General features: G+C 48.4%; 1 pseudogene; it reads right to left on the bottom strand.

Moving 5' to 3' along the window:
- Nucleotides 1–5,267: 5,267 nt before the first annotated feature.
- On the bottom strand, nt 5,268–7,335 carry LOC133910809 (uncharacterized; annotated as a pseudogene).
- Between the last annotated feature and the right edge of the window lie 208 nt (nt 7,336–7,543).

Here is a 7,543-nt window from a genome sequence, read left to right as displayed (position 1 = left end):
TGCAGCCTGCCTCGTCATCACGCGCCGTCCGTCCCGTCGTCACACGCCTCGGGAGTCGTTTGGACGCGCGTCCGTTCGGCTCCCCGTTGGGTCGTACCAAAGGCCCGGACCGGAGGGACCACCATCTGAAAGCTCGCCACGTGGCGTCAGTACCGGCTTCTGCCTCGATGGCGATGAAGGGCCCATCCGCAGTCTCTGGGCCATTGCCTGCCAATGGGCCCGGGGGCTGCTGTCGGTGTATCAGGAACCGGGGGTCCCCGAATCCCGAGGCCAGGCCAGCCATCCGCCACATGGCGCTATCCCGCGGAGTCTCTCCCTCAAGGTAAAAAAGATTAAGTCCCGGGAGAGGGCGCTCGGGGCCACAGTCAGTGGTCCCCGAGTACCCGAGTTCCCCGATGATCTACGAAGTCTAAGTGCCGGGAAGAAAGTGCTCGGGAAGGTATACGGTGGCTCCCGAGCACCCGAGTCCCCCGACGGTCAGGAAAGCTAAGTACCGGGAGAAACGTGCCCGGGGCCGCGAGCGGCGGCCCCCTGGGCACCCAAGTATCCCGAGGATCCACTGAAGGAAGTTCCGGGAGAGAGTGCTCGGGGCTGCGTGCAGCGGCCCCTGAGCACTCGGTCCCCCGAGGATCCGTACAAGCGTGCCCGGGAGAGAGTGCTCGGGGAGGTGAACAGTACCCCCGAGCACTCGGTTCCCTGAGGACAAGAAAGGGCATTCTCGGGAGAGAGTGCTCGGGGAGGTGAATAGTACCCCCGAGCACTCGGTACCCCGACGACCCAGAAAGCCCCCTGGCAGAGGCCCCCGAGGGGCCCACCGATGAGGTGTCAGCCAGTCAAAGGCCCGAGGCCGTATTTAAAAAGCGTGCGTGGCCTGTCACCTCCAACTGCTCCCGCCGCGCTCAGCGTCAGTTCCTACCACGTTCTGGCAGAGAGGCGTGGGGTTATTAATTGCACGGGTCCCGTCCCGTGCTATCCGGCCCGTCTCAGGATAACATCGTAAGGGCCGAGGCGTTCCGTCTGTCGCGCTGCTATGGCAGGGGAACAAGACAGGGCGGGCACGCCGGGCCGCTCTGCGGCTGCCCGGTGGGCCCTCTCCATGGCGCCCGTTGCCAGGACATTTATTGTGACGGATGACCGGGTGTGCGAAGCATTTTCCACCCCCGGTCACTTCGTCCAGAGGAAATGATGACGCCCTTTCCATTTATGGTGTCTCGGAACTCGTGCCCCCCCCCTCCCGTTCGGGGCACGTTGCTGCCGGCGAGTATTTAAAGCAGCCGGCGGTACAGAAGGAAACATCCTTGAAGATATGGAAAAGAGAGAGGACACACAAGCACAGACAAGAACACAGCACAAGAGAAACAACGGCTGAGAAGTGAGCAGCACAAGACAGACCGAAGAACAAAGAGCCCCGGGCTCTAAGATAGACCAACATTCTTGTAACCAGCAACGTCCTTGAGGGACTTCCTCAGGGCATTTATAGTATCCATACAGGAGTAGGGTGTTACGCCCCCGTGCGGCCCGAACCTGTCTAAATTCCGGTGCATTTACTTCTTTTCGCACTAGGTCATTTCACCACCACCGGCAGTTGTATTCATTCCCATTTATTTCTCAGGCGAATATATTCAGGATCATCCCCCCGGTCGAATATCTAAAAAGGGGTCTCTCGGGATCCCTACGACTGGAGTTAATCCTCCAACAGACGTGTTCTCTGGAGTTGGTCGAGGGAGGTTTGTTTTACTAGATCTTTTGGCGAAGGAGATGATGCTTTTGTTGGTCCCTATGTTCGAGTTGCGTTTTTGGCCTGCAACTTTGCCGTGGGCAGTGATATGGAAGTCTGGGTGGCTTTGGTTGATGCTTCTTTCCTTGCAGCGTCCGACGAGGTGACGGCCGATGTGCGTTCAGTGGTCTAGATGCGTTCTGGCAGAGCTGAAGCGTTGGATGATGCGGCTGTTTCCAAGGTTTGGAGCACTTCGTCGTTGCGGTAGTGGAATTAACTCCGGCTCTGGCGGTTGTCTTCGGCGACAGCAATCGGAGAAGCAGAGCGTTGTTGGAGATGACCTATAAGGACTTTAATGTAATTTTTATTTTTCGTAGGGTCTTTGTTACAAAATGAAGATGTGATGTGCCACTTTATTAATATAAATTCATCCTTCGCAAAAAAAAAGGAAAAAAGAAAGAGGAACGGATTAAGTAGCGCCGTCAGTGATTAACTCAACATGTTTAATCGGTTATGCAGCTCAATCAACCACACCAACATTATCTCTTTCTTTCCCAGGAGGAGCATGAATAAATGGTCGTACTGCTAATAAATATAGGCAGCAGTCGTCAGCCTCTCATGCGTAAATAAACTGAGACCAAGGTGGTTGCATAGCCCAATCAAACGAGACGCCCTAAGCCCTAGCTGGTATGGCTAGCTACATGTGGAAGCTGCACTGAATAATGTGCAACGGCACTGAAAGCGAGAACGCACTCAACGCAGGCATGGTAGGACGAGAAGATCACAAGACGATCGCCGCTGGTTGCGAGCATTCTCCATGGTTTAATTTCGTCCTCCCTCAAATGCTTGGGACAAAGTTCACCCTGCCTCAAACAACACAATCAAATCGGCAGATCCGGGCTTCGCCATGGAGACCCATCCAAACCAATCGAACACGAGAATTTCCCCCGATTTCACCACGAATTTGGCTACTATTTCAAATAAAACGCTTGCGATATTTCCGCGTTCCAAACGATCGCTCGGTGTTAGTGATCATTACTGTCTTCAACGCACGCGGTCTGCGCGCTTGTGGCTGGACGCGCTTCCACGCACTCGCGGCGTCGTCGCGTGGGAGGAGAGACGATGGGCGTCGCTGGGCACGTCGCTGTGGCGGTGGTTCGCGTTTGGCGCACGAGTCGGCGGCGGCGGCGGCGCGTTATGGGTTCGTGCGAGTGATCTTGGCGCCGTGAGGTGGATGGTTTTCGTTTAGTGTTTATGTTGTGGGGTTCGCCTTCACGTCAGGCGTACGGGCGCGAGCCGGTACGTGTTCTTTTCTCCTTTGGTGCCCGGCCCCGTTGCGACGATCTTGGCAGTAGTGGGGTTGTGTCTTCTTGGATGAAGGTTTACCATCACCGTGTTAAAAGGATCATTGGTGGTAGTATTAAGATCATCTTCAACCATATTTTTTTCATTTTGTTACATTCTCGATTCCTTTTCTCGTTCTCATTCTCTTTATTTTCTTTTATCTCCAACAATTTTTTTTCTAGAAGAATCGCGAAGGGAAAAGAGAGAGAATCCCGTCCTGAAAGGAATAAATCTGGAACGTCGTGAAAGAAACCGTGAAATAAAACCGTTAAAACGCTGAAGGGAAGCTGTTGGGCTAACCCAACTCAATATCTTATGGATCCTGCGTAACAGTTTCTTCTTTCTAATTCGTCTTCGGATGGGTTGATCACAACTCCCCCCCCCCCCCTCCCCCCCTTCTTGCTGAATTCTAGTATCTTGCTGGTACTTGGAAATTATACGTACATCACTGGTTGCTAAACCATCGATGATACAGTAGTAATCTGGCTTTTATACTTAACGAGCACAATTTTACAGGACGTATGTATTTATTTAATTGTAGCTGAATGAGCATGAACGAATAGCCATTACTACTTCTTGATGTTCATCGGTGTAGTGTTAACCAATCCAGCTTCGACACAAGATCCAATACCACATACTGTCAGCTTTAATTACACTCGAGCCATCATACCCCTCGTCAGAAGAACTACAACAGCAAGAAAATGTCTGAAACTTGAAAAGTATCCCGTTTTATCATAACAATGACGCGAGCATGTAAAAACATCAAACAGAAACTGAACTAGCGAACTCCATCCATCCATCCATTGCGACCGGATTGAAGTGGATGTGTACAGCACTAAAGTCTAGGGTACAACAATCATTATCAGTTGCAAGTATATCATCTGAAAGGGAAAATATTAGTACAATTGCCTACTCTGCAAAATTGAACATCCATGACGTGCACCCACATTTCGTCTATCATGACAGCTTAGCAAGATCAGGTTTGTTCAGCTCTCTGGCTTCATAGTTAAGAAGCTTGTGCAGCTGGAGAACATGTGGTGCCAGAAATGCCAACACAACGCAGAGCAGTGCTCCAATTCCAACCCACCAGGCAAAATGTGGGATCCCAAGCATAAGTTCATCGCAACCTGCACAAAAAATCAAATATAAGAAAGCCATGGTTTCACCAAAAGCGTTATTAAGGTGGTTGCATCACAAAAACTGGCAGAACGGGGCAGGCTGCAAACAATAACGACAGAAGAGAAGGAAGGCAAACTTGACTACTTAATTTGTCATTTCCGGAAAGTAAGTATGGTACATGTTTATAGGAAGCTCTAACAGGAATATCTAAAGTAAAGCATTCATATAGAGGACAGTAAGCAATTTAGTAATTTACAAACAAATCACTAGATTTGTGCAACCCGTGAATCAACCAAACAGACGCAGCACAGGCTCACTGAAAGATGCTAGTCTGAAAGTTTAGTAGGGACCTACAACCAAGGTGTCAAGGTCTGTGTATATTGCACGGTGCAAGAACCTGTTCTTAGATTTTTTTTTTACTGACAGCTATTACTATGGAAGTGAAAACAAGTCCTTGAGACCAAATGAAGCAAACAACTCGGTTCACTGTAGGGTGGGAAGAATGCAAAGTTTTTAAACTAATAGCAGATAAAATGCAAATACTAAAAGGGCATGTGAATGCTTCTTATTTTCTTAGATGGGAACAGCAGAAACCATACCAAATTAATTAGAACCACATCCAACCATTTGTTCATAAAGTACCCACTAGTCGAACTAATTAGTCCATGCAGAAAAGATTCAGATCAAAGAAACAGTGAGCTCCAAAATCAAAACAGAAGAGCTGTTAGGTTAATGTATTAAAGCTTTGCCCTTTCTCAGCTAACCAGTAAGATGTTCAGATTTTCAAACTTGAAACCACATAACCACTCATCGGGCATTCCGGACTATTTGGGTCAATCTTGACACCCTAAAGGCTTTCAGTTCCTAGATAACCAGTGTGATGACAACCATTGAGCACTGATGAAACAAGTTATAGAATGTATGAGGCTGCTCAACGTGCATATTCTTTCTATGGGATTGCACAGGAATGCCCAAATAACATAACCCAATTCACCTAATGGTATGCTTCAGCAAGACACGGGAGTTTTTTCAGTTTCATACATATTACTAAAACGAATTAAAATGACATACTAGTACCGTACCAATGTTAAAGAGCGCAAGCTCTCTCTCTCTCTCTCTCTCTCTCTCTCTCTCTCTGTGTCACATTTGGTTTCGCAACCACACCCTCAGGATCCACACTGACAAGAACATAAACCTAAAATCGATCACATACAGCAATTAAAAATCATGTCATCAAGGAACGCCACTGAGATTCTGCAGGCAAGCAACAAATCCAGCTCACAGTTGATAACTGATGACCACGGACCGGGTCGCTGCTCTCAGCCTTGAAGATCATCTTCTCCGTGTTGAGCAGCCTCCTGTTCTTGTCCCCCCCCCCCCCCCCCACCAATCCTCCGCGGAATCAGGATCGTCCAGGAGCCGAATCGAGAAGCTCGACGGTATCTGCAGGCAAAGACACATCCATCAAGAACAGGAAGCTGCTGCAATATTGAAACGATGACTCCTAAACCTCCTCTACAATTCAAGGGTCAGATCGTACGGAGGCCGGGTAGGAGATCTTGACTTCGCACCACGCGGACGGTCGCAGCCGGCGATCCTGTATACGCGCCGGCCGTGGCGCAGCGGCAGCGGCATCGTCTCTCCCACCAGCTCCTCGCCGACGCTAAGCGCCCTCGACGACCCCTCAGCCTCCGCGCTGCAGGGGAACGCAGGGAGTGGTAAGGGGACAGTGGAACCGGGAAGCGGTGCAGAACGAGGGAGGTGGAGCAGCGGCGCACCTGTGCGCGGCGGAGGAGAGCAGCAGCGCGAGGACGACTAGGACAAGCGGCCGCCGCCGCCGCCGCGGCATGGCGAGGCGAGCGGGCGCGTCGGAGACGGCATTCGCGCGGCTTCTACGAGTCGGTGGATGCGACTACGATGTCGGAGATCAGCAGGACGGAGGGGTGCGTTGGGAACACGAAAATTCCAAACGACCATGTGTTCTTATCGTACCGTTCATTTATGTCAAAATTTATATTAAAAAAAGAAGTTGAAAAAAATCGTACAGTATATAAAAAATGAAAAGATTAATTAATATTGAATAAGAGAAATAGATCAGATAGACTATGTGTGCGAAAAAAATGTAGAGTTGTAAACCCCAACGAATTAGTATGCGTTTTGGGAGAGGAATTGGTGCTATGTGGCCTGTGGATGTTTAGATGGGCTTCCAAAAGGGCCGCTGTTGGGTTGTTCTTCTACTAGCACTTGTACTTTGTCAGATTGGGGCCTCCAAAGAAAAAATTGCTTGTTTTCTCGAAAAAGAAAAAAAAGATAAAATGCTTGTTCCACTAAAAAATACTCCATGTTTGTAATTGAGTTTTGAGGCAACCAGGGAAAAAAATATTATCTTTTCGTTTTCTTCTTGGTGGAAAGCAACCAAGGCAACAGTAACATGCAGTTTAGAGGTTTTAGACACATCACATATTCCACCGATGATTCAAGCTGATCTGAAGTCTGAACAGTTCCGTTACAGCTCGGATAGGGTAAATACATAGCCGAACCTAATGTGCTGAGAGTAGATTTGGCCGTCAAACGGCACACAACGCCAGCGTAAAATCTTTGGGAGTGGGGTCTGGGGGATCAACAAATAAGAAGAGTCAGTTTCGTGGTAACAGTAACACACACATACATTCGCAAGAAAATGAGCAGATCACACGACTTGTTGCTGTCCGAACTCCGAAGTCGTAGAGGGACATGGGCCAGCGGGGAGCCGGAAGGAATCTGGATTCTCTGATTTAGTTGGAATTTAATTTACGGTGACTTTAAAATATCGTGAGTGTTTGATCTCAAATAAATAGATAAGATTTAATACTATATTATTTTTGTAAAAAATCGCTATAATATTTCTGTGACTTTTAAAGGATGAAGAGGTTCGTGATCCTACAAGTATAACTTGTTGCAAGGAGTGGAGTGGAGAGGGGAGGAGAAAGACTTGTGAGTGTAAGTGTGCCTCTCTTTAACTAAAAAAGAAAAGAAAAAGAAAGTGTACGTCTCTTTTGCGGCGAAATGGTTGCTCTTTCGGATGGTGCTGGCCCTGTTGGCTACTGGTGAGGGTAGATATGGTGAAAGTAGCTTTCGACGTTTCGATGTCCATCCCACCATACCATTGCCGCCATCTTCGCCTAGTGCAAGGAGACCAGTAACAGTCGGCGACAGATGTTATGCATGCACCATGCTATCTAGTCTGATTGGTGTGTTTATGTCGCGCCTTTTTTCTTTTGCACAGCGTGTGAAAAAAAAGACAAAAAAAATGGAGTTCACTAATTTAGGATATCTCAATATTTATTTATAATTTTATCAATATTTAACACATTCACTTAATTA

Source organism: Phragmites australis, chromosome 3 (assembly GCF_958298935.1).
Source record: "Phragmites australis chromosome 3, lpPhrAust1.1, whole genome shotgun sequence".
NCBI lineage: Eukaryota > Viridiplantae > Streptophyta > Magnoliopsida > Poales > Poaceae > Phragmites > Phragmites australis.
The sequence above is the reverse complement of the archived record's forward strand: the minus strand, read 5'-3'. Positions and strand labels throughout refer to the sequence as shown.